This window comes from Felis catus, chromosome C2 (genome assembly GCF_018350175.1).
Source record: "Felis catus isolate Fca126 chromosome C2, F.catus_Fca126_mat1.0, whole genome shotgun sequence".
Classification (NCBI taxonomy): Eukaryota; Metazoa; Chordata; class Mammalia; order Carnivora; family Felidae; genus Felis; species Felis catus.
Window position 1 is genome coordinate 56,447,456 of NC_058376.1, and position 27,340 is coordinate 56,474,795.

General features: G+C 39.5%; 1 long non-coding RNA gene across 7 annotated transcripts in view; it reads left to right on the forward strand.

The window, feature by feature from the left end:
* LOC123379948 overlaps positions 1–27,340 on the forward strand; it is a 341,728-nt gene that overhangs the window by 66,581 nt on the left and 247,807 nt on the right. For 6 of the 7 annotated variants that reach the window (XR_006585048.1, XR_006585045.1, XR_006585047.1 and 3 more), the window contains one exon: positions 19,193–19,218. The exons of the other annotated variant lie outside the window; for it this stretch is intronic. This is a non-coding gene — a long non-coding RNA (uncharacterized LOC123379948). The remainder of the gene's footprint in view (positions 1–19,192; positions 19,219–27,340) is intronic. 7 annotated transcript variants of the gene reach the window in all.

Sequence of the window (27,340 nt, forward strand, 5' to 3'; positions counted from 1 at the left end):
AAACATGTAAGATATGAAATGGCTCATTAATACTGATAAATTATGTGTCAGAATCAGAAAATGACTCTTCAAATGTCCATGCTATTCAGATCCCCAGACTCATCTTTCATGAAATTTAACTGCTCAACTCTTCTTCAATTTTGTGAATTCTCCACTGTGTGCTTCTAATAAGTACAGCACCCTCCAACTTCCTTAACCAGAATTAGTTTCACGTATTTTTAACAAAGTAACATGAACCTTCTGATTCTGTGACAAATGACTTTATTACGCATGACACAGAAACATCATGAGTATCCTATTTGTGTCAATTTACCTTGCCCCTCAAGTCCCAAAGAAGCAACATGATGATACCTAGTTAGATGCTACAGTCACAATAGGTGTATGTCACAGCTGAGTTACCCTGAGTATAGGAAACCTGAAACTTTTATGGTAGGCAGCAAACAAACTTGCCTGTGCTCTGGAGAGAGACATTGTCTTCTGAAGCTGTTCACTACAGTCGTACCTGAGAAATATTGTAGATTAAGATCCAGACCACCATAATAAAGCAAGTATCACACTAAAGCCATCAAATGAATTTTTTTGTTTCTCGGTGCATATAAAAATTATGTTTATAGTACCTTGTAGTCTATTAAGTGTGTAAAGGCATTATATCGAAAACCCCCCTAAGTACATGCCCTAAATAAAAAATACTTTATTCATTAAAAAAATGCTAACACCGGGGCGCCTGGGTGGCTCAGTTGGTTAAGCGTCCGACTTAGGCTCAGGTCATGATCTCACGGTCCGTGAGTTCAAGCCCCGCGTCGGGCTCTGTGCTGACAGCTCAGAGCCTGGAGCCCGCTTCGGATTCTGTGTTTCCCTCTCTCTCTGCCCCTCCCCCGTTCATGCTCTGTCTCTCTCTCAAAAATAAATAAACGTTAAAAAAAAAATTAAAAAAAATGCTAACACCATCTGAGCTTTTAGTGAGTTGTCATCTTTTGCTGGTGGAGGGTCTTGCCTTGATGTCGATGGCTGCTGGCTAATCAGGGTGGTGGTTGCTGTTGGTTGAGGTGGCTGTGGCAGTTTCTTAAGATAACAGTGAAGCTTGCCACACTGACTGAGGCTTCCTTTCACGAATGATTTCTCTGTAGCCTGTGATGCTGTTTGATAGCATTTTATCCTCAGTAGAACTTATTTCAAAATTGGAGTCAATCCTCTCAAACGCTGTCACTGCTTTATCAACTAAGTTTATATAACATTCTAAATCCTTTGCTGTCATTTCGACAGTCTTCACAACATCTTCACCAGGAGTAGATTCCACCTCAGGAAAACACTTTCTTTGTTCAACCGTAAGAAGCAACTCCTTGTCCATTAAAATTGTATCATGAAATTGCAGCCATTCAGTCACATCTTCAGGCTCCACTTCTAATTTTAATTCTCTTGCTGTTTCTAACATATCTGCCATGACTTCCTGCACGGAAGCATTGAACCCCTCCAGGTCATCTATGAGGGTTGAAATCAACTTTTTAAAAATTCCTGTTAATATTGATATTGTCACTTCTTCCAGTGAATCACAAATGTTCTTAAAGGCATCTGGAATGGTGAATCCTTTCCAGCAAGTTTTCAATGTACTTTGTCCAGATCCATCAGAGGAATCACTGTCCATGGCAGCTGTAGTCTTAAAGAATGTATTTCTTAAATAATAACACTTGGAAGCCACAATTACTCCTTGATCCATGGGCTGCAGAATGGATGTTGTGTTAGGAGGCATGAAAACAACATAATTCTTGTTGTCCATCTCCATCGAAGCTCTTGGGTGACCAGGTGCATTGCCAGTAAACAGTAATGTTTTGAAAGGAATCTTTTCTTCTGACAAAAGGTCTTACAGCTGTTTTTTTTTAAATATGAAATTTATTGTCAAATTGGTTTCCATACAACAGCCAGTGCTCATCCTAACAGGTGTCCTCCTCAATGCCCATCATCCACCGTCCCCTCCCTCCATCTCCCCATCAACCATCAGTTTATTGTCAGTTTTTAAGAGTCTCTTATGGTTTGGTTCTCTCCCTCTCTAACTTTTTTTTTCCTTCCCCTCCCCCACGGTCTTCTGTTAAGTTTTAAAATATTCAGTAAACAATGTTGTAAACAGATGTGATGTTATCCAGGATTTGTTGTTCCATTTATAGAGCACAGGCAGAGTAGACTTAATATAATTCTTAAGATCCCTAGGATTTTTGGAGGGATAAGTGAGCATGGGCTTCAACTTTCAGTTACCAGCTGCATTACCCCTTAACCAGAGAGTCAGTCTGTCCTTTGAAGCTTTGAAGCCAAGCATTGACTTCTTCTCCCTAGGTATTAAAGTCCTAGATGGCATCTTTTTCCAATAGAAGGTTATTTTGTCTCCGTTGAAAATCTGTTGTTTAGTGTAGCCAACTTCATGAATTATCTTCACTACGTCTCATCTTCTGCATAACTTGCAGCTTCTGCATCAGCATTGTTGCTTTACCTTGCATTTTTATGTTATGGAGATGACTTCTTAAACCTCTTGAACCAACCGTTGCTAGCTTCAGGCTTTTCTTTTGTAGCTTCCTCACCTCTCTCAGGCTATGGAAACTTAAAGAGAGTTAGGGCTTTGCTCTGGATTATGCTCTGACTTAAGGGAATATTATAACTGGTTTGATCTTCTCAGGCCACTAAAACTTCCTCCGTATCGTTAACAAGGCTGTTTTGCTTTCTTAACATTTGTGTGTGTGCTGGATTAGCACTTGTAATTCCCTTCAAGACTTTTTCCTTTGCTTTCACAACTTGGGTAACTATTTCGCACAAGTGGCCTAGCTTTCAGTCTGTCTTGGCTTCCAACTTGCCTTCCTCACCAAACGTAATCATTACTACCTTCTGACTTAAAGTTAGAGAAGTCCTACTATTCTTTTCACATGAACACTCAGAAGACCTTGTAGGATTATATATTGACCTAATTTCAATATTATTTTGTCTCAGGGAATAGGGAGTCCCGAGGAAAGGGAGAGAGGTAGGGAACAGCTGGTCAGTGGAGTAGGTAGGACACACACGCAACATTTATGAAGTTTGCTCTCTTATGTGGGTGCAGTTCGTGGCTTCCCTAAACAATTACAGTAACTTTAAAGGTCACTGATAACATCACCACAGCAAATATAACGATAATGAAAAAAACTTAAAGTATTGTGAGAATTCTAAAATAAGACAGAGAGACAAGAAATGAGCAAATGCTATTGGAAAAATGGTGCTGATAGACTTACTTGACTCAGGGTTGCCAAAAACTTTCAATTTGTAAAACTGGACTGTCTGCTAAGCACAATATGGTGAAATGCAGTACGTATGCCTGTATCCAAACATCTTTGAAAAAAAATATCCATATGAAAAATCATTTGGGTCCTCTGCTCACATGGTGTGCAGAATGCAGAACACGAAAGACCCATGAAGGGTCTTTCATGAGGAATTATCTCTCGACACAGTGAGGACTTCAAGATTGAGATGTTTAGTAGCCACTTTTACATAAATTCACACCATTATTATTATTATTTTTAAAAGTTGATTTATTTATTTTGAGAGAGAGAAAGAGAGACAGAGAAGGAGAGAGAGAGAAAGAGAGAGAGATTGCAAAAGCAGGGGAGGGGCAGTGAGAGGGAGAAATAGAATCCCAAGCAGGCTCCACATTATCAACAGGGAGCCTGATGCAGGGTTCGATCTCACAAACCATGAGATCATAACCTGAGCCAAAATCAGGAGTTGGATGCTTAACCAACTGAAACACCCAGGCACACCCAAACACCATTTTAAATATTGCTTGCATTTTCCCAACATTATGCTTTCCTGAGTGACTTATATTTCCTTCAGATTCAGTGATGCACTTAGTGACAGTTTGGCTCCAAGTGTCAACCTTCCATTCTCTGTTCTGTTTTACTATTGTTATTGTTGTTGTTATTATTAAAAAGTTTTTGAATGTTTATTTTAGTTTTTAGAGAGAGAGAGAGAATGAGAGCATTAGCCTGAGTTGGAGAGAGGCAGAGAGAGGAGACACAGAATCCAAAGCAGGCTCCAGGATCTGCGCTGTCAGCACAGAGCCTGACGTGGAGCTCAAACTCACAAACTGCAAGATCATACCTGAGATGAAGTCAGATACTCAACCGACTTAGCTACCCAGGTGCCCCTGTTATTTTTATCATTATTATTGTTTAACTGTTTGTTCAGCCACATTGTGAGCTACTGCAAAAATATTGGATAGAAGGCAGTAAATGAAAGATTGGTCAACAGAATATATTAAATAAGAATAGTTAGGGGCACCGTGGTGTCAGTCGGTTAACTGGCTCAGGTCATGATCTCACGGTTTGTGAGTTCCAGCCCTGTGTCCAGCTCTGCACTGACTGTGTGCAACCTGCTTGGGATTCTCTCTCTCACCCCTCTCTCTCTGCTCCTCCCCTGCTCATGCTCATGTGCATGGTCTCTTTCTCAAAAATAGGATAAAACATTAAAAAATATTTAAAAATAATAGTTTAAATATCCATAGTTATGAAATATGCTAAAAATGTTTTCTTTCAACATGAATCAATTTAAGTTACAATATATAACTATTAATTCATTATTGAGAAGTTACTTTGTCTAAGACTGTGGTGTTGATATATATTGATCTTTAAGAAACAGAACCTACCCTTAAGAAATTCACATCTAGATGGGAAGATAATATACATACACAAAAATTAAAATGCAGTAAGGTGCTGAGTGCATTTAGAGACAATACAGATAAAGTGTATTTTGAAGAGTTTAGAGGAGACTTTTTTCTGATGAGGTGGATATCAGAAAGGAGCACTTAAAAATGTGTGGAAGTTTTTTTACACCTAGCAACTGAATATGGATGGAAGGAGTGGGAAGGAGTGTCCAGTCTATAGGGAAGATGTGAATATTGACAAAGAGACAGGGAAACATAGTGTGTGTGGTGAAGAGACAGTGGTTATGGTTTGGCTCTAGAAGAATGAAGTGAAGGCTATAAAGGTACTGGAGGACTTTGAATGCTATTTGTAGAACTTAGGGTAGAAAAGATGAGATCAATGGGAGAGCCATGGCTGTTGAATATGAAGGGGGAAAATATGAAAACGTAAAAACTCAATGAGAACTTTACAAAATTTGAGGTAAAAAATGAAGCAGAATAGGTCTCTATAGCTAGTATTAACCCCACTCCCCTCTCCCAGTGGGATCCCCAAACCTGAGAAAACAGAGTGGTAACTCTGCCTCAGACCTCTCCATTTGTTCTATTCTCTTGATTACACCTGTCCTTCTTCCTTAGGTTGGTCCATGTGAAAGGGACCTCTGGCCATCTTTTGTACCAGTTAGGGCACAGGCCTCTTTTACCCTCTTTCCTATTCCTGGGAGCAAAGTTAGTACCTGTTTCGATAGGGGGTGGCCAGCTCCAGCCTCAGCCAAAGCTTGGGGCCCAAGTAAATGTCTTGTCTTTGTTTTATTCCTTCTTTCTTTAGTATTCTTTCCCCACTTGGATAAATTATTTATTGGAATAATTTAAGTTGTTCAGTGATCTCCTGGGATATGGGGAGAAGAAAGGACAGGGATCAAAACTGGTGAGGGAGGGCAGATTTTTCAAGGTAGAGTCAATTGTCTGGATCCTCTTGAATGTGGATCCATGAACATCTGCTGCCTGGAGGAGGCCCTGTGTTTGCCCTTGGCCTGAACTTCACCTTTTCAGCCTTGTTGAAGGCAGAGACAAGAGAAGATGAGTTTTTTCATTGCACTTTTTTTTTTTTATGAAGAGAGAAAACTTGTCATCTGGGTTTGCTGAGATTTCACCTTATATCCACTACACTGTTTAAAAAAAATGTTTATTTATTTTTAAGAGAGAGAGACAGAGAGACAGAGACAGAGACAGAGTGCAAGCATGGGAGGGACAGAGAGAAAGGCAGACACAGAATCCAAAGCAGGCTCCTGGCTCTGAGCTGTCAGCACAGAGCCCAATGCGGGGCTCGAACTCACGAACTGTGAGATTATGACCTGAGCAAAAGTTGGACACTTTACTGATGGGGCCATCCAGGCACTCCCCAGTACACTATTTTTATCTTGTGCTAGGATAATGCATTAAAAGAGAAAAAAGATGTGAAATACTTGAATAAGCTTATAGTATAACAGTAATATTGTCTGTATCTGCTCTTTAGCCTGATGTAATTCATTCATAGAATATTCTAATGTCATTTTACTCCTTTGTAATTTTTGAAAATTATGTTTTTCCTTTTTATTTAAAAAAAGTATACAAAATGAAAACTTTAAAGAATAAAGTATTTAAGTAGGATAAAATCACATGCTTTAGAAAAGACATTGCAGAATAATGTAATTGACTATGTTTAAGATAAATGCATTTAAGTATATTTAAGATAATGAAATTGACTTACTATTCTACAATAATACATATCAATAAAGTTTCAATATATGTAAAATCATTTTGCAATAATACATATTCAATATATAGACATATTCTGTAATAATAAGTATTCAACAAAATATAAACATACATTAAAACTAAACTTACAGTTTTATCACCAGAAGTTTCAGAGAATGATCTTATTTTTTTTTTATTTATTTTTTTTTTATTTTTTTTATATGAAATTTATTGACAAATTAGTTTCCATACAACACCCAGTGCTCTTCCCAAAAGGTGCCCTCCTCAATACCCATCACCCAACCTCTCCTCCCTCCCACCCCCCATCAACCCTCAGTTTGTTCTCAGTTTTTAACAGTCTCTTATGCTTTGGCTCTCTCCCACTCTAACCTGTTTTTTTTTTTTTTTCCTTCCCCTCCCCCATGGGTTCCTGTTAATTTCTCAGGGTCCACATAAGAGTGAAACCATATGGTATCTGTCTTTCTCTGTATGGCTTATTTCACTTAGCATCACACTCTCCAGTTCCATCCACGTTGCTACAAAAGGCCATATTTCATTTTTTCTCATTGCCACGTAATATTCCATTGTGTATATAAACCACAATTTCTTTATCCATTCATCAGTTGATGGACATTTAGGCTCTTTCCATAATTTGGCTATTGTTGAGAGTGCTGCTATGAACATTGGGGTACAAGTGGCCCTATGCATCAGTACTCCTGTATCCCTTGGATAAATTCCTAGCAGTGCTATTGCTGGGTCATAGGGTAGGTCTATTTTTAATTTTCTGAGGAACCTCCACACTGCTTTCCAGAGCGGCTGCACCAATTTGCATTCCCACCAACAGTGCAAGAGGGTTCCCGTTTCTCCACATCCTCTCCAGCATCTACAGTCTCCTGATTTGTTCATTTTGGCCACTCTGACTGGCGTGAGGTGATACCTGAGTGTGGTTTTGATTTGTATTTCCCTGATAAGGAGCGACGCTGAACATCTTTTCATGTGCCTGTTGGCCATTCGGATGTCTTCTTTAGAGAAGTGTCTATTCATGTTTTCTGCCCATTTCTTCACTGGGTTCTTTGTTTTTCGGGTGTGGAGTTTGGTGAGCTCTTTATAGATTTTGGATACTAGCCCTTTGTCCGATATGTCATTTGCGAATATCTTTTCCCATTCCGTTGGTTGCCTTTTAGTTTTGTTGGTTGTTTCCTTTGCTGTGCAGAAGCTTTTTATCTTCATAAGGTCCCAGTAATTCACTTTTGCTTTTAATTCCCTTGCCTTTGGGATGTGTCGAGTAAGAGATTGCTACGGCTGAGGTCAGAGAGGTCTTTTCCTGCTTTCTCCTCTAAGGTTTTGATGGTTTCCTGTCTCACATTTAGGTCCTTTATCCATTTTGAGTTTATTTTTGTGAATGGTGTGAGAAAGTGGTCTAGTTTCAACCGTCTGCATGTTGCTGTCCAGTTCTCCCAGCACCATTTGTTAAAGAGGCTGTCTTTTTTCCATTGGATGTTCTTTCCTGCTTTGTCAAAGATGAGTTGGCCATACGTTTGTGGGTCTAGTTCTGGGGTTTCTATTCTATTCCATTGGTCTATGTGTCTGTTTGTGTGCCAATACCATGCTGTCTTGATGATGACAGCTTTGTAGTAGAGGCTAAAGTCTGGGATTGTGATGCCTCCTGCTTTGGTCTTCTTCTTCAAAATTCCTTTGGCTATTCGGGGCCTTTTGTGGTTCCATATGAATTTTAGGATTGCTTGTTCTAGTTTCGAGAAGAATGCTGGTGCAATTTTGATTGGGATTGCATTGAATGTGTAGATAGCTTTGGGTAGTATTGACATTTTGACAATATTTATTTTTCCAATCCATGAGCAGGGAATGTCTTTCCATTTCTTTAAATCTTCTTCAATTTCCTTCATAAGCTTTCTATAGTTTTCAGCATACAGATCCTTTACATCTTTGGTTAGATTTATTCCTAGGTATTTTATGCTTCTTGGTGCAATTGTGAATGGGATCAGTTTCTTTATTTGTCTTTCTGTTGCTTCATTGTTAGTGTATAAGAATGCAACTGATTTCTGTACATTGATTTTGTATCCTGCAACTTTGCTGAATTCATGTATCAGTTCTAGTAGACTTTTGGTGGAGTCTGTCAGATTTTCCATGTATAATATCATGTCATCTGCAAAAAGTGAAAGCTTGACTTCGTCTTTGCCAATTTTGATGCCTTTGATTTCCTTTTGTTGTCTGATTGCTGATGCTAGAACTTCCAGCACTATGTTAAACAGCAGCGGTGAGAGTGGGCATCCTTGTCGTGTTCCTGATCTCAGGGAAAAAGCTCTCAGTTTTTCCCCGTTGAGGATGATGTTAGCTGTGGGCTTTTCATAAATGGCTTTTATGATCTTTAAGTATGTTCCTTCTATCCCGACTTTCTCAAGGGTTTTTATTAAGAAAGGGTGCTGGATTTTGTCAAAGGCCTTTTCTGCATCGATTGACAGGATCATATGGTTCTTCTCTTTTTTTTTGTTAATGTGATGTATCACATTGATTGATTTGCGAATGTTGAACCAGCCCTGCATCCCAGGAATGAATCCCACTTGATCATGGTGAATAATTCTTTTTATATGCCGTTGAATTCGATTTGCTAGTATCTTATTGAGAATTTTTGCATCCATATTCATCAGGGATATTGGCCTGTAGTTCTCTTTTTTTACTGGGTCTCTGTCTGGTTTAGGAATCAAAGTCATACTGGCTTCATAGAATGAGTCTGGAAGTTTTCCTTCCCTTTCTATTTCTTGGAATAGCTTGAGAAGGATAGGTATTATCTCTGCTTTAAACGTCTGGTAGAACTCCCCTGGGAAGCCATCTGGTCCTGGACTCTTATTTGTTGGGAGATTTTTGATAACCGATTCAATTTCTTTGCTGGTTATGGGTCTGTTCAGGCTTTCTATTTCCTCCTGATTGAGTTTTGGAAGAGTGTGGGTGTTCAGGAATTGGTCCATTTCTTCCAGGTTGTCCAATTTGTTGGCATATAATTTTTCATAGTATTCCCTGATAATTGTTTGTATCTCTGAGGGATTGGTTGTAATAATTCCATTTTCATTCATGATTTTATCTATTTGGGTCATTTCCCTTTTCTTTTTGAGAAGCCTGGCTAGAGGCTTGTCAATTTTGTTCATTTTTTCAAAAAACCAACTCTTGGTTTCGTTGATCTGCTCTACAGTTTTTTTAGATTCTATATTGTTTATTTCTGCTCTGATCTTTATTATTTCTCTTCTTCTGCTGGGTTTAGGCTGCCTTTGCTGTTCTGCTTCTAGTTCCTTTAGGTGTGCTGTTAGATTTTGTATTTGGGATTTTTCTTGTTTCTTGAGATAGGCCTAGATTGCAATGTATTTTCCTCTCAGGACTGCCTTCGCTGCGTCCCAAAGCGTTTGGATTGTTGTATTTTCATTTTCGTTTGTTTCCATATATTTTTTAATTTCTTCTCTAATTGCCTGGTTGACCCACTCATTCGTTAGTAGGGTGTTCTTTAACCTCCATGCCTTTGGAGGTTTTCCAGACTTTTTCCTGTGGTTGATTTCAAGCTTCATAGCATTGTGGTCTGAAAGTATGCATGGTATAATTTCAATTCTTGTAAACTTATGAAGGGCTGTTTTGTGACCCAGTATATGATCTATCTTGGAGAATGTTCCATGTGCACTCGAGAAGAAAGTATATTCTGTTGCTTTGGGATGCAGCGTTCTAAATATATCTGTCAAGTCCATCTGATCCAATGTGTCATTCAGGGCCCTTGTTTCTTTATTGACCGTGTGTCTAGATGATCTGTCCATTTCTGTAAGTGGGGTGTTAAAGTCCCCTGCAATTACCACATTCTTATCAATAAGGTTGCTTATGTTTATGAGTAATTGTTTTATATATTTGGGGGCTCCGGTATTCGGCGCATAGACATTTATAATTGTTAGCTCTTCCTGATGGATAGACCCTGTAACTATTATATAATGTCCTTCTTCATCTCTTGTTACAGCCTTTAATTTAAAGTCTAGTTTGTCTGATATAAGTATGGCTACTCCAGCTTTCTTTTGGCTTCCAGTCGCATGATAAATAGTTCTCCATCCCCTCACTCTCAATCTAAAGGTGTCCTCAGGTCTAAAATGAGTCTCTTGTAGACAGCAAATAGATGGGTCTTGTTTTTTTATCCATTCTGATACCCTATGTCTTTTGGTTGGTGCATTTAATCCATTTACATTCAGTGTTATTATAGAAAGATACAGGTTGAGAGTCATTGTGATGTCTGTATGTTTTATGCTTGTAGTGATGTCTCTGGGACTTTGTCTCACAGGGTCCCCCTTAGGATCTCTTGTAGGGCTGGTTTAGTGGTGACAAATTCCTTCAGTTTTTGTTTGTTTGGCAGAGAATGATCTTAAATATGGTGTCTAATAAAACATGTCAGCAGGCTGGGAAAATCAAATGTTTGAAGTGTTTATGTATGTGTTTAAGTGTGTGTGTGTGTGTGTGTGTGTGTATGCGTGTGGTTTTCTAAATGGAATAATTATAAAATACAAAGTACATTAATAATACATGCAGAGTATTCAAGGTCTTCATTGATAAACATATCAGCCCATGGATTATGATTTTCCAAAATGAATATTGGGGAACAACCTTAGCATATATTGAATAGGAGATTCAGTACAGTTTTATTAAAACTTACTATGTGCAAGAATCTGTGGTCATTTTCCCTTATATTCATCAATCAGTTCTTTTTCATTTATACACCAATAAGATCTATTCCAGGCACTGAGATGCAAATATAAAGACATACAGAGAGAATGAGCCTCCTTATGACAAAGGTAATATTCTTGTGCAAGGTGCAATTAATAAATAAGTTTACAAGCACTTAATACCATTTTTAAAAAGTGCAAGTTTTTTTTTTATAGATAGAATATAAGAAAGGAATTACTTTTGTAGGCAGCATGTCAGGGACAGTCTTTCTGAGGAAGTAATATATGAGTAGAGGTCTGAATGAAGTGAGAGAGAAAGCCAAATGAAGTACTGGAAGTAAAGAGTTTAAGTCAGGGACTGGAGTGGGGCAAAGAGTGATGAGAAGTGAATTCATAGAGGGAAGCAGTAATCAGATCCCAGAGGATCTTGCAAATGATGGAATGGATTTTGGAATTTATCCTGATTATGATGGAAAGCCATTAGAGAATTTTGAGCAGGAGAATGGTATATAGTTGTTGCTTGAATAATGCCGTGGTTGGGGCACCTACCCCCTGTACAGTCGAAAACCTATGTATAAGTTTTGACACTCCCAAAACTTAACTACGAATAGGTTGTTGTTGACTGATAGAATTACTGATAGCATAAGCAGTCAATTAATACATATTTTGTATGTTGTATGTATTTTGTTTTTATTTTTTGTTTTTTAATTTTTATTAGAGAGTGTGAGCATGGATGAGGGGCAGAGGGAGAGAAAGAGAGAATCTTAAGCAGGCTCTATGCCCAATGTGGAGCCTGATGCAGGGCTCAATCCCATGACCTTGGCATCATGACCTGAGCTGAAATCAAGATTCAGATGTTCAACTGACTGAGCCACCTAAGGTTGGAATTCTGAAGGTCAGAGTGCTTGTCTCTGGGAGAGGTTGGAGGACTTTGGGGCTCCTCTTGGAAAGAAGGCAGGGCTTAGAGCCCGCAGACATACTGTGTGGAAACAGTGATCTGAAGAGTGCCTGGAGGACACAGTGAGGAGGTTAGTTGCTCATCTTGGAGCATGTCCCAAAGAGGCAGCATTCACTACATGAACAAAGGAACTGGCAGGTGTCATTTCCTTCCCCTGCCCCTCAACATAAACACAGAGCCACCTGTGGGAACCAGCGTAGTGCCAATACTTGGTACCTAATTTGCTTATACCAAGCCCAGGTGGAACTGCTGCTCCTAGTCACACTTGCCTCAGGCAACATGGCAGTTTCCCTCCCCAAGAAGACCGGCCTAACCCCCTTCCATCATTGCATATCTCAACCCAGGAATTTTGTGAGGCCTCAGTTCCAGTGATGATGGTGACAGGTCTCATTTCACAAGTAGACCAGAGAGCACACCTAGTTAAAATGAGTCACATTCAGGCCAGGGACCAAGCACCGCCCACAATAGGCAAGGAGAACCTCTGGAGATGACTAACCTGAAGGATAAAGTATCTAGGACACAACAGCAGAGCACACACAGCACACATTGGAGACATTCCTGGAAGTGCCAGGCCCTGGGGAACAGGGGACACTACATGGAAGGGCACTACAGGACGTTTTCTTCCTAAAACCATTACTCTGAAGAACAGGAGATGCTGCTCACTTTCCAAACACACAGAAGCAGACACAGAGACTTAGACAAAATTGGAAAACAGAGGAATTTGTCCAAATGAAAGAACAAGACAAGGCCAGTGTTGGAGACCTAAAAGAAACAGATATAAGTAACATGCCTGATGGAAAATTTAAAGCAGTGATCATAAGGATGCCCACTGGGTTTGAGAAAAGAGTGGAAGACATGAATGAGATCCTTAACACAGAGATAATAAAATAGTGATAAAGTGCTCAATAAATGAAATGAGAAATACACTTGATGGAAGGAACAGCAGACTGGAAGAAGCAGAGGAACAAGTTAATGACTTAGAAGATAGAATATGGAAAGTAATGAAGCTGAACAAAGGAGAGAGAAAATTATGCAAAATGAGAACAGACTTAGGGAACTGAGAGACCCCCTTGAACAATACATTCATATTATAGGAGTCCCACGAGAAGAAAAAGAGAGAAAAGGGGGCACAGAATTTATCTGAAGAAATAATGGCTGAAAACTTGCCCAATCTGGGGAAGGAAACAGATATCCAGATCCAGGAGGCACAGAGAATGCCCAACAAAATCAACAAAAGCAGATCCACACCAAAGTAATCTTGAAAAACAAAGCTGGAGGCACAAGAAGCACAAGAAACAAGTGTTGGCAAGCAGGTGGAGAAAAAGTAACCCTTGTGCACTGTTGGGAGTACTAACTGGTGCATCCACTGTGAAAAATTGCATGGAGTTTTCTCAAAAAGTTAAAAATAGAACTATCCTAAGATTCTGCAATTGTACTACTGGGTATTTACCCAAAGAATACAAAAACACTAATTCAAAGGGATATATGCACCCCTATGTTTATAGCAGCATTATGTACTATAGCCAAAGTGTGAAAGCAACCCAAGTGTCCATTGACAGATGAACAGATAAAGAAGATGTGGTATATATACCAAGGAATATTACTCAGCCAGAAAAAGGAAGAAATCTTGCCATTTCCAATAATATGGACAGAGCTAGAGAATATAATGGCAAAAGAAATACGTTACTCAGAGAAAGACAAATACCATGATTTCACTCATATGTGGAGTTTAAGAAACAAAACAAATTAGCAAAGGGGGAAAAAAGAGAGAAACTAAGAAACAGACTCTTACCTATAGAAAACAAAGTGATGGTTGGCCGGGGGGGGGGGGGGGGCGGCGCTAAATAGGTGATGAGGATAAAGGAGAGCATTTGTGATGAGTACCGGTGATTAAAATAAACACTTAAAAAAAAAAGAATGTGTTGAAGAGAGTAGTGAGGAAAAAGCCTAATTAGAGTGTATTTATGAGAGAATAGAAATACAGGAATTAAAGGCAGAAAATTCAAAGTAAGAAAGGAATACCCAACACTCTTTCAAGGACATTGCCTACAAATATTAACAGAAATACTGTAGTAACCAGAAGGAGCATGGATTCAGGGAAGATGTGCTGCAGCATAATGTATAACCATGAAGCCTATTTTCTTCTATTGCAGCCTTCGACTTTAAATGTTTTTTTACAATAGTCTTGCCAGTCATGCCCACTATATAGTAGAAAAAGCATATCTTAAAAAATATATATAGTTGTAACTTGTGGGAAGCATAACAATTACCAAAGATTATTGTGTTAAGTATTACAGACATCTAAGAAAATTAGCTACATTTAGCATAAAACAAAAACAAAAACAAAATAGAAAAAAATTTGTGGATATAGTTAGATTGCAGGTCTTCCCTGCACTGTAATGTACTAAATTTTGTGTAAAAATTATCTTGGGGGAAATTTTCATTGACCTAGTAAATACCTTTTAATTATTGTTCTATGGATGTATTCAAATGTGATAGAGGTATAGAACAAAGCACACTTGATGCATGGAAAGATACGTTTTCTATATTATTATCATAAACTCAACCTGATTTAATTAAATAAAGGATAATTGTCAGGCAAAGAAACAATAACCATCATTTTTGTTTTATATAGAGCTTACTCCTCATCAGTAAAATTGTTTCACTTTATTTATAAATCACAGGCTAGGTGGAGGAATATGGATTTATGCATATGATCTCTCATTCCTGAAGGATCAATGGAAAGAAAAGGAATATAATGATTCAGTTACTAAACCCATTCTGTGACCTTACAGGTTTAAAAATTCTGGCCAGGTACTGCAAAGTCTTTAATAATAGTGCTTATAGATGATAGGTATATAACAAATATCTAGGATCCTTGGAGTTTCAGTAAGAGTCTAATAAGAAGTGAAGTCATGAACTTGAACCTCTATGATGTATAGAGATATCTAGACTTTAAGTACAGCCTTTGGGGAAGAGCATTATAGGATTGAAGCTGTCAGAAGAGATCAAGCACTGCCTAATGAACAAAAAAAGCTTGCTAAAGCTGACACAGATTAAGTGTCTAGGAACAGTACACTCTTCCACAATAATGAGCCAAAAATAGCAGAAGCAGATAATATAAAAAGTTACATGTAAAATGAAACTGGCTTATAGCAACTAGAGCTTCTTAATTATCACCAAATATTTATTGAATAGCTACTTGAATAAGGTACATTGGTTGCAAATAATGAAATTGCACAATCTCTTCTCCAGAAGAGAGAAGAGACAATCCAGTTAGACTTTTAACATCCTTGCATATATCAACAGAAAGAACCAAGGTCCATACTAAAGATCAAAAGAAAATTCTTTGTTGTTGTGAGGGTAAACCTGCAGTACGGACTCTGGTATTTATGCCAATTTTTCTCATTGTAGTATCCTTCTTTTGGTTCCTGAAAGAATATTACCACCTTCTTCTGAGGAACTCTTCTCTTACATGTAATATCTGAGATGGGGCTGCAACTCAGTGAACTGTGCCCTCTTATCACCCTCTGAATCATAGGAAAGTGAATATGACCAGTTATTTCTCTGATCACAGTGATTGAGCTAGGTAGATTCCTTTCTGAGCCAGTTAAGAGTCTTCCTGGGATTTTATATGCAAAAGGTGGTGACAAAAATCTCTCCTTCTCTGGCTTATAATCTAGGATGATATAAAGTTGGAGTTGCTTCTGGTTATATGCCATCCATCTGCTCTCATGCCGGAAGCCATCTGAAGTAGGAGAAAATAGTCAAAATCCAAAGAGTAGCCAGGATGAGAGAGTAAAAGATCAGAGAGTGTCATTTCAATGCTTGGACCCCTGCTGTCCTTCCCAGCTATATGAGCCAATATCTTTCCCACTCCCCTCCTTTTTTTTCATAAGCTAGTTGCAGTTGAGTCCTGACTAACATGTAGGCAGTAATACACTAGTAATAGTATATTACTATTATTCTGCATAGTTGAGTAATGCAGAAGTAAAAAGAGGTAGCATACAATGATTTGGTACTGTGTATGAGCCTGTACATGCTAGACGCAGGTTTCTAAAAAAAGAAAAAAAAAAGAATGTTTCAACTATCTTAGTACCTAAGGAGAATTTTAAAAATGCCACTAAAAAAGTGCTTCATCACGTAAATGGGTAAAGTCAGGAAAGACCAGTGGTGTATCTCCTAGGGTCAAACAGCAAATCACTAGAAAACCTGAAACCCAGATCTTCTGCTTATAGTTCAATGACCTTTCCCCTATGTTACTATGCCAGTGATGAATTTCAACATTGTATTGGAAATTCTATTGGTATTGCAATCTGCAATTATATCTGGACAAAATAAATCATGATAACAATAAATTCAGTATCTACATTACTGAAGGGCAAAAAATAAAGTCCTTTTTAGTGGACTTGTCTCATAAATATACAACAGGAAAGTAAGGGAAAATGGTTTGATGGAAAGAATACCTTGGATGTGCCTATTTATCCGTTGCAATAAAAAAGAGTGACATTCACTATTTCTGACATTCAGCTCTTCATTGGTCCTCTTGTTTCTTTTGAAAGCTGTGATGACAAATAGTCTTAATTGATAAAATGTTCTGCCAGTTTCTGGGTCACTCAGTGTTGTTCAGTCAGTCACATTAAGAGAGAGGGAGTCCCTTTATAAGGTTGACCCAGTATAATGTACTTATTAAAGTATTTGAAAACTCACAGTTTGTTTCTCTTGAGATAGCTGGTTGAAACATGAGAGATGTAATGCAAAACTTGATCATAGACTGTGGGAAAGTGACCACAATGATTAAAAAACTTGCACAGCAAACTAAAAATGGTAGGTGACAGATTTTAAAACACCATGGAAAGGTGCTTAGTTAAAAATGGATTTTTATCAAACAGTCCACTATCTTCTCATACAATTGGGGATAATGAAGGAGACTATAGTGAGTCTATAGTGATGTCCAGTAAGATCCAAATTGCTTACTGGATCCTGTAGACCCTAGGAGTTTCTGACCTCAGCCCACCCCATACTCTTGTTTCTTCCACTATCCATCTCACTTACTCACTATAGTCCCACCACCCATGTCTGCTTTACATGTCCTAGGATGCCAGGTTCATGGTCATTTCATGCTAGGCCTGATCTTTTGGATTTCTATGTAACTAAGTTGTGCTTGTTAGGTAGGTTCCAGGATAAAAATTAGTTCCTCAGAGAGCTCTTCCATGACCACTCTGTCTTAAGTTGTTTTATGATACTATGTTTTTTTCTTCTTCATAATACATACTGTATGAAATGTTATGTATTTATTTTCTTTCTCCTGTATCATAAAGTATGCTTTGTAGGGGCACCTGGGTGGCTTAGTCGGTTAGGCGTCTGACTTCAGCTCAGGTCATGATCTCACGGTTCGTGGGTTCGAGCCCTGCATCGGGCTCTGTGCTGACAGCTCAGAGCCTGGAGCCTGCTTCGGATTCTGTATCTCCCTCTCTCTCTGCCGCTCCCCTGCTCATGCTCTGTCTCCCTCTGTCTCAAAAATAAATAAACATTAAAAAAAAAGTGTGCTTTGTGAAAAAAAAGGTCATGCTTTTTAGTTCCTCTTGCTGTGTTACCAGCACCGGGAAAAATGTATGGTTCGAAGCAGCAATTGAACACATCTGTTGAATTAACAATTGGATGAACCTATGTAGTTCACAACTACACAGTATAGTGTGTGGCATTAACAATTTATTTGAATAAATGAATGAAAGGGTGAGTTGTTATATAAGTTAATTTAAGAACTTGTGATTGAAGTCTTATTTTTAATTTCATCCCATTCTCTGTGTATCTATCATAAGGCTCGAGAGGAGAAACCATACCTACCCACAGTGGTGAGAGGCTTGTAGTCTGAAGCTCAGGATATGCCTGTCAGTTTCCTGGAGGAAAATCTAAAGATATCCCCAGAACTTTAATTTGATGTTATTGACTCTAGAAATTGGTAGAGTCTAGGTTGTAGAGACTGACATGATCTATGCCTTTAAGTCTAGACTGTTTTGTTCCCCAAAACATTATTTTTAAGACCGCTCTTGTAGTGTTGAAATGAGAGATGAGATCTCAAAAAACAAAAACAAAAAACAAAACCTTATCTTATGAGAGTATTTATTATTATAAGCATTTAGAATCTCCATAAGATTTCTTTTACCATTTGGCTATTAATGATGAGTTTGATAAAAGCTATAAATGACAGTCATAGTAGGTTTTGGAATAAACACACATGATCCTATAAGACCTCCTATACAGACGGTACACCAGAATCTAGGTGAATAGCTCTTGCCCATCACTCTAAGGTGGCTCCCTTATGATGGCCACTTCTGAACCTGGACCACTCACTATTTCCTGTACTGCTAACTCACTGTTCCTCTGTGAGGGGGTGCCCTTCTGACTTGCAACTTTAACTGGACCCATTTTGCTGCCACCTGCCACCTTTAAACTGAAGAAAATAACCCCCACACACTCAGGGTACCCACTGTCCTTTTTGCCTAGGGATGATGAATGGTACCACGTCATTTCCACCAATTTTAATAGGGGAAGACCTTGGCATTGAGGTCATTGTTACTGGTATCATTTTCATTGTTTAGAAATCACAAGACAGAAGAAGAAGTATCTGCTTTGGGACAGATGGGCATTTTAATTCTTAATGCCCTACAGAAAGAAAACTTTGTGGGCTTTTCAGAAGTTTTCCCACTGATACAGACCAACTTTTCTAATTGGGATATCGATCAGAGTTGGAAAGACATTGGTATATAAAGCATGTTTTTTTTTGGTGGTGGGAGTCTGTCTGGTCACTCATTTCTCCCTAGCTGTATGCCTCTGAAATGAAAGTCATGCCAAGAGATTTAAATTTCTTAATCTCTAAAAGTTAATGCTTAATACTCAGTACTCAGTGCTCAATACTCAGTACTCATTTACACAGACATTGCTCATTAGGGAAGCTGGGATATATTAATTTAAAGATTTTTGAAGTTTAGTTATACTTGATACTCTTTTCATGTATCTCTATGATTAAAGAGAACAGTTAGTATATGCTTAGATTCTATTTACTATACTGCCAGAAATCCTTTACATAGATTACCTCGCAATACATACCTTGCAATAACTCTATGCTATTTTTCCCATTTGCAGGTTGGAAACCCAAAACTAGAGTTTAGGTAAGTTGTCCCAAATCGTACAACTAGAAGTAGAGGTAGCTAGAATTTGAACTCAGAATTTGAATGGCAGGATTCAAAGCTACTGCTCCCTTTGCTAATGTCTATGCAAATCTGCCTCTCAAAAGTTGACCATTGTGGGGCGCCTGGGTGGCGCAGTCGGTTGAGCGTCCGACTTCAGCCAGGTCACGATCTCGCGGTCCGGGAGTTCGAGCCCCGCGTCGGGCTCTGGGCTGATGATGGCTCAGAGCCTGGAGCCTGTTTCCGATTCTGTGTCTCCCTCTCTCTCTGCCCCTCCCCCGTTCATGCTCTGTCTCTCTCTGTCCCAAAAATAAATAAACATTGAAAAAAAAAATTAAAAAAAAAAAAAGTTGACCATTGTGCCGGCGAAAGATGGAGGGCCAAACTGCAGACACTTACACTTCTGCACTCGTGTATACCCTGAATGTAATGGAGGTCACTTGTGCTCTCAGGAATCAAGAACACAGTGGAAAAAGCATTTGACTGAGAATGAAAAGAACCGTGATTTACTTCTGGTGTTTCTACTGAGTTACCTTCTGACCTGTAAAATCAGAGAATAAGTTGTTAATGTGTGAAGTGAAAGGTTCGAACTGGAGCTGTGGTGTTCATACTCTGCTCCGATTCACCTTGAGATTCTGTAGAGGGGTAGCAGGGTCGAACTGGAGCTGTGGTGTTCATACTCTGCTCCGATTCACCTTGAGATTCTGTAGAGGGGTAGCAGGGTTGGCTTCTGGGGTAAGGGAATGCCAAGGATGCAGAGTTTCTTCTTGGTGCTGGGAGTGTTTCTACTTTAGTCTTATACCATGTTTTACCTTATGGAATTGGTTCAAAATATGTCTTGAGGAAGGCAGGATTCATTTTTGAAACCAGTTCCTCCCTGGCACTCCCTTACAGCAGTCAGGCCTTACTTTCATTTGCCTGTTATTCTAATAACCTATCACCTTCCAGAGAGAGCTAAGGATAGTTTCAAAATAACATGAATTTCCTTGGACTTTTGGAGAGAGACAATGTTCTTGTTTTCTTTTTTTTTCAATATATGAAATTTATTGTCAAATTGCTTTCCATATAGCGCTCAGTACTCATCCCAAGGTGCCCTCCTCAATACCCATCACCCACCCTCCCCTCCCTCCCACCCCCCATCAGCCCTCAGTTTGTTCTCAGTTTTTAACAGTCTCTTATGCTTTGGCTCTCTCCCACTCTAACCTCTTTTTTTTTTCCTTCCCCTCCCCCATGGGTTTCTGTTAAGTTTCTCAGGATGCATATAAGAGTGAAACCATATGGTATCTGTCTTTCTCTGTATGGCTTATTTCACTTAGCACAACACTCTCCAGTTCCATCCACGTTGCTACAAAGGGCCATATTTCATTCTTTCTCATTGCCACGTAGTACTCCATTGTGTATATAAGCCACAATTTCTTTATCCATTCATCAATTGATGGACATTTAGGCTCTTTACATAATTTGGCTATTGTTGAAAGTGCTGCTATAAACATTGGGCTACAAGTGCCCCTATGCATCAGCACTCCTGTATCCCTTGGGTAAATTCCTAGCAGTGCTATTGCTGGGTCATAGGGTAGGTCTATTTTTAATTTTTTGAGGAACCTCCACACTGTTTTCCAGAGCGGCTGCACCAGTTTGCATTCCTACAAACAGTGCAAGAGGGTTCCCGTTTCTCCACATCCTCTCCAGCATCTACAGTCTCCTGATTTGTTCATTTTGGCCACTCTGACTGGCGTGAGGTGATATCTGAGTGTGGTTTTAATTTGTATTTCCCTGATGAGGAGTGACATTGAGCATCTTTTCATGTGCATGTTGGCCATCTGGGTGTCTTCTTTAGAGAAGTGTCTATTCATGTTTTCTGCCCATTTCTTCACTGGATTATTTGTTTTTCGGGTGTGGAGTTTGGTGAGCTCTTTATAGATTTTGGATACTAGCCCTTTGTCCAGTATGTCATTTGCAAATATCTTTTCCTTCCCACTCCGTTGGTTGCCTTTTAGTTTTGTTGGTTGTTTCCTTGGCAGTGCAGAAGCTTTTTATCTTCATAAGGTCCCAGTAGTTCATTTTTGCTTTTAATTCCCTTGCCTTTGGGGATGTGTCAAGTAAGAAATTGCTACGGCTGAGGTCAGAGAGGTCTTTTCCTGTTTTCTCCTCTAGGGTTTTGCTGGTTTCCTGTCTCACCTTCAGGTCCTTTATCCATTTTGAGTTTATTTTTGTGAATGGTGTGAGAAAGTAGTCTAGTTTCAACCTTCTGCATGTTGCTGTCCAGTTCTCCCAGCACCATTTGTTAAAGAGACTTTTTTCCATTGGATGTTCTTTCCTGCTTTGTCAAAGATTTGTTGGCCATACGTTTGCGGGTCTAGTTCTTGGGTTTCTGTTCCATTCCATTGGTCTATGTGTCTGTTTGTGTGCCAATACCATGCTGTCTTGATGATGACAGCTTTGTAGTAGAGGCTGAAGTCTGGGATTGTGATGCCTCCTGCTTTGGTCTTCTTCTTCAAAATTCCTTTGGCTATTCGGGGCCTTTTGTGGTTCCATATGAATTTTAGGATTGCTTGTTCTAGTTTCGAGAAGAATGCTGGTGCAATTTTGATTGGGATTGCATTGAATGTGTAGATAGCTTTGGGTAGTATTGACATTTTGACAATATTTATTCTTCAAATCCATGAGCACGGAATGTTTTTCCATTTCTTTATATCTTCTTCAATTTCCTTCATAAGCTTTCTATAGTTTTCAGCATACAGATCTTTTACATCTTCGGTTAGATTTATCCCTAGGTATTTTATGCTTCTTGGTGCAATTTTGAATGGGATCAGCTTCTTTATTTGTCTTTCTGTTGCTTCATTGTTAGTGTATAAGAATGCAACTGATTTCTGTACATTGATTTTGTATCTTGCAACTTTGCTGAGTTCATGTATCAGTTCTAGCAGACTTTTGGTGGAGTCTGTCGGATTTTCCATGTATAATATCATGTCATCTGCAAAAAGCGAAACTTGACTTCGTCTTTGCCAATTTTGATGCCTTTGATTTCCTTTTGTTGTCTGATTGCTGATGCTAGAACTTCCAGCACTATGTTAAACAGCAGCGGTGAGAGTGGGCATCCTTGTCGTGTTCCTGATCTCAGGGAAAAAGCTCTCAGTTTTTCCCCATTGAGGATGATGTTAGCTGTGGGCTTTTCATAAATGGCTTTTCTGATGTTTAAGTATGTTCCTTCTATTCCGACTTTCTCAAGGGTTTTTATTAAGAAAGGGTGCTGGATTTTGTCAAAGGCCTTTTCTGCATCGATTGACAGGATCATATGGTTCTTCTCTTTTCTGTTATTAATGTGATGTATCATGTTGATTGATTTGCGAATGTTGAACCAGCCCTGCATCCCAGGCATGAATCCCACTTGATCATGGTGAATAATTCTTTTTATATGCCGTTGAATTCGATTTGCTAGTATCTTACTGAGAATTTTTGCATCCATATTCATCCGGGATATTGGCCTGTAGTTCTCTTTTTTTACTGGGTCTCTGTCTGGTTTAGGCATCAAAGTAATGCTGGCTTCATAGAATGAGTCTGGAAGTTTTCCTTTCCTTTCTATTTTTTGGACTAGCTTGAGAAGGATAGGTATTACCTCTGCTTTAAACGTCTGGTAAAACTCCCCTGGGAAGCCATCTGGTCCTGGACTCTTATTTGTTGGGAGATTTTTTTTTTTTAATTTTTAACATTTATTTGTTTTTGAGACAGAGACAGAGCATGAACAGGGGAGGGTCAGAGAAATAGGGAGACACAGAATCTGAAACAGGCTCCAGGCTCTGAGCTGTCAGCACAGAGCCCGACGCGGGGCTCGAACTCACGGACCGCGAGATCATGACCTGAGCCGAAGTTGGCTGCTTAACCGACTGAGCCACCCAGGCGCCCCTGTTGGGAGATTTTTGATAACCGATTCAATTTCTTCACTGGTTATGGGTATGTTCAAGCTTTCTATTTCCTCCTGTTTGAGTTTTGGAAGTGTGTGGGTGTTTAGGAATTGGTCCATTTCTTCTAGGTTGTCCAGTTTGTTGGCATATAATTTTTCATAGTATTCCCTGATAATTGCTTGTATCTCTGAGGGATTGGTTGTAATAATTCCATTTTCATTCATGAGTTTATCCATTTGGGTCATCTCCCTTTTCTTTTTGAGAAGCCTGGCTAGAGGTTTATCAATTTTGTTTATTTTTTCAAAAAACCAACTCTTGGTTTCGTTGATCTGCTCTACAGCTTTTTTAGATTCTATATTGTTTATTTCTGCTCTGGTCTTTATTATTTCTCTTGTTCTGCTGGATTTAGGCTGTCTTTTCTTCTGCTTTGTTCTGCTTCTGTTTCTTTTAGGTGTGCTGTTAGGTTTTGTATTTGGGATTTTTCTTGTTTCTTGAGATAGGCCTGGATTACAATGTATTTTCCTCTCAGGACTCCCTTTGCTGCGTCCCAAAGCGTTTGGATTGTTGTATTTTCATTTTCATTTGTTTCCATATATTTTTAATTTCTTCTTTAATTGCCTGGTTGATGCATTCACTCTTTAGTAGGATGTTCTTTGGCCTCCATGCTTTTGGAGGTTTTCCAGACTTTTTCCTGTGGTTGATTTCAAGCTTCATAGCATTGTGGTCTGAAAGTATGCATGGTATGATTTCAATTCTTGTATACTTATGAAGGGCTGTTTTGTGACCAGTATGTGATCTATCTTGGAGAATGTTCCATGTGCACTCGAGAAGAAAGTATATTCTGTTGCTTTGGGATGCAGAGTTCTAAATATATCTGTCAAGTCCATCTGATCCAATGTGTCATTCAGGGCCCTTGTTTCTTTATTGACCGTGTGTCTAGATGATCTATCCATTGCTGTAAGTGGAGTGTTAAAGTCCCCTGCAATTACCACATTCTTATCAATAAGGTTGCTTATGTTTGTGAGTAATTGTTTTATATATTTGGGGGCTCCGGTATTCGGCGCATAGATATTGATAATTGTTAGCTCTTCCTGATGGATAGAGCCTGTAATTATTATATAATGTCCTTCTTCATCTCTTGTTACAGCCTTTAATTTAAAGTCTAGTTTGTCTGATATAAGTATGGCTACTCCAGCTTTCTTTTGGCTTCCAGTGGCATGATAAATAGTTCTCCATCCCCTCACTCTCAATCTGAAGGTGTCCTCAGGTCTAAAATGAGTCTCTTGTAGAGAGCAAATAGATGGGTCTTGTTTTTTTTATCCATTCTCATACCCTATATCTTTTGGTTGGTGCATTTAATCCATTTACATTCAGTGTTATTATAGAAAGATACGGGTTTAGAGTCATTGTGATGTACATAGGTTTCATGCTTGTAGCGATGCCTCTGGTACTTTGTCTCACAAAGTAGGATCCCCCTTAGGATCTCTTGTAGGGCTAGTTTAGTGGTGACGAATTCCTTCAGTTTTTGTTTGTTTGGGAAGACCTTTATCTCTCCTTCTATTCTAAATGACAGACTTCTGGATAAAGGATTCTCGGCTGCATATTTTTTCTGTTCATCACATTGAAGATCTCCTGCCATTCCTTTCTGGCCTGCCAAGTTTCAGTAGAGAGATGGGTCACGAGTCTTACAAGTCTCCCTTTATATGTTAGAGGACTTTTATCCCTAGCTGCTTTCAGAATTTTCTCTTTATCCTTGTATTTTGCCAGTTTCACTCTGATATGTCATTTAGAAGATCGATTCAAGTTACGTCTAAAGGGGGTTCTCTGTGCCTCTTGGTTTCAATGCCTTTTTCCTTCCCCAGTTCAGGGAAGTTCTCAGCTATTATTTCTTCAAGTATACCTTCAGCACCTTTCCCTCTCTCTTCCTCCTCTGGAATACCAATCATGCGTAGATTATTTCTCTTTAGTGCATCACTTAGTTCTTTAATTTTCCCCTCATACTCCTGGATTTTTTTTATCTCTCTTTTTCTCAGCTTCTTTTTCCATAATTTTATCTTCTAGTTCACCTATTCTCTCCTCTGCCTCTTCAATCCGAGCCGTGGTCATCTCCATTTTATTTTGCAGCTCATTAATAGCATTTTTTAGCTCCTCCTGGCTGTTCCTTAGTCCCTTGATCTCTGTAGCAATAGATTCTCTGCTGTCCTTTATACTGTTTTCAAGCCCAGCGATTAATTTTATGACTATGATTTTAAATTCCCTTTCTGTTATATTGTTTAAATCATTTTTGATCAGTTTGTTAGCTGTCGTTATTTCCTGGACATTTTTTTGAGGGGAATTCTTCCGTTTCGTCATTTTGGATAGTCCCTGGAGTGGTGTGGGACTGCGGGGCACATCCCCTGTGCTATCTTGAATAACTTGCATTGGTGGGCAGGGCCACAGTCAGACCTGATGTCTGCCCCCAGCCCACCGCTGGTGCCACAGTCAGACTGGTGTGTACCTTCTCTTTCCCTCTCCTAGGGGCGGGATTCACTGTGGGGTGGCGTGGCCCATCTGGGCTACTTGCACACTGCCAGGCTTGTGGTGCTGGGGATCTGGTGTATTAGCTGGGGTGGATCGGCAAGGTACACAGGGGTGGAGGGGTAGGCTCAGCTTGCTTTTCCTTTGGAGATCCACTTCGGGAGGGGCCGGGAGGGAGTCAGACCCACTGGAGGGATGGATCTGCAGAAGCGCAGCGTTGGGTGTTTGCGCAGCGCAAGCACGTTCCCTGACAGGAACTGGTTCCCTTTGGGATTTTGTCTGAGGGATGGGTGAGGGAGATGGCGCTGGCGAGCACCTTTGTTCCCCAGCCAAGCTGAGCTCTGTCGTCCGGGGCTCAAGAACTCTCCCTCCCGTTGTCCTCCAGCCCTCCTGTTCTCCAAGCAGAGCTGTTAACTTATAACCTCCCAGATGTTAAGTCCCGCTTGCTGTCAGAACACACTCCGTCCGGCCCTCTGCTTTTGCAAACCAGACTCGGGGCTCTGCTTGGCCGGCAGACTGCCCCTCCACCCTGGCTCCCTCCCGCCAGTCCCTGTAGCGTGCACTGCCTCTCTGCCCTTCCTACCCTCTTCCGTGGGCCTCTTGTCTATGCTTGGCTCCAGAGAGTCCATTCTGCTAGTCTTCTGGTGGTTTTCTGGGTTATTTAGGCAGGTGTGGGATCCACAGGACGCGGTGAGCCCAGCATCCTCCTACGCCGCCATCTTCCCCCAAGTAACCTGTTCTTGCTTTCTTATTCAAATTTTGTGATGCTAATGATGAAACTTTAAGCCTAACGGGACTGGAATTTTGTTTTGTTTTTTCATAGCAGCTAAGAAGTACCTTCCAAATTATAAAACATAAATGGTCACTTGTTCAAACTGTGCATATTCTAAATATGTACATACACACATAATGCCAGTAATAATCTTTAGCTGAGTCTTTTGCTATTTATTATTCATATTAAAGGGAATGTGCATGTGAATGCACACATGTGCACACACACACACTTTTTTTTCCCACTTCCTGGCGATCCTACCTCTCTCTTTCCATGATACTCAGCAGGTGAACCCACCCTAACTAGGTTTAGGTACACATCACTTCGATAACTATTCTAGGCTCTAAACAAAAGGCAAATAAAATATACAACACATATTTATTAGTACTCAATACTCTAGAGGCCATGGGGGTTTGCAGAGAAACACAAGACACCTATGTCCTCTAGGATCTTAGCACACATGAAACATTAGCAGGCAACATATAATTAACTGTTAAATTATCTGACACAGGCTGTTAAGTATAATGGGAATTTCAGAGAAGAGGAAGATAAATGAGAGCTAATGAAGTCAAATAAGGCTTTGGGGGAGGTGAAACTTGAACTGGATCTTTAAGGGTGGGTATCATTTCAGTTGACAGTAAGAATATGAGGAGGAAGTTCTTGTTCTGGATTTATAGTGACTTTAATGACTTGATGTGCATCACAAAGGGTATAATTTGAAGAGCACCCAGGGAACTCTTTTGTTGTATCACATATGAAAAATATCTTCCTATTAGATGTAATACCACATTTATCTCTCAACATATAAATATTTGGGGAGATTATAATACATTAAGATAGGTTACCTTTTATTTATGCCTTAGCTAAATACAGTTAACATAATTTCCTTCCACTGAAAATTGTGTAGACTGGG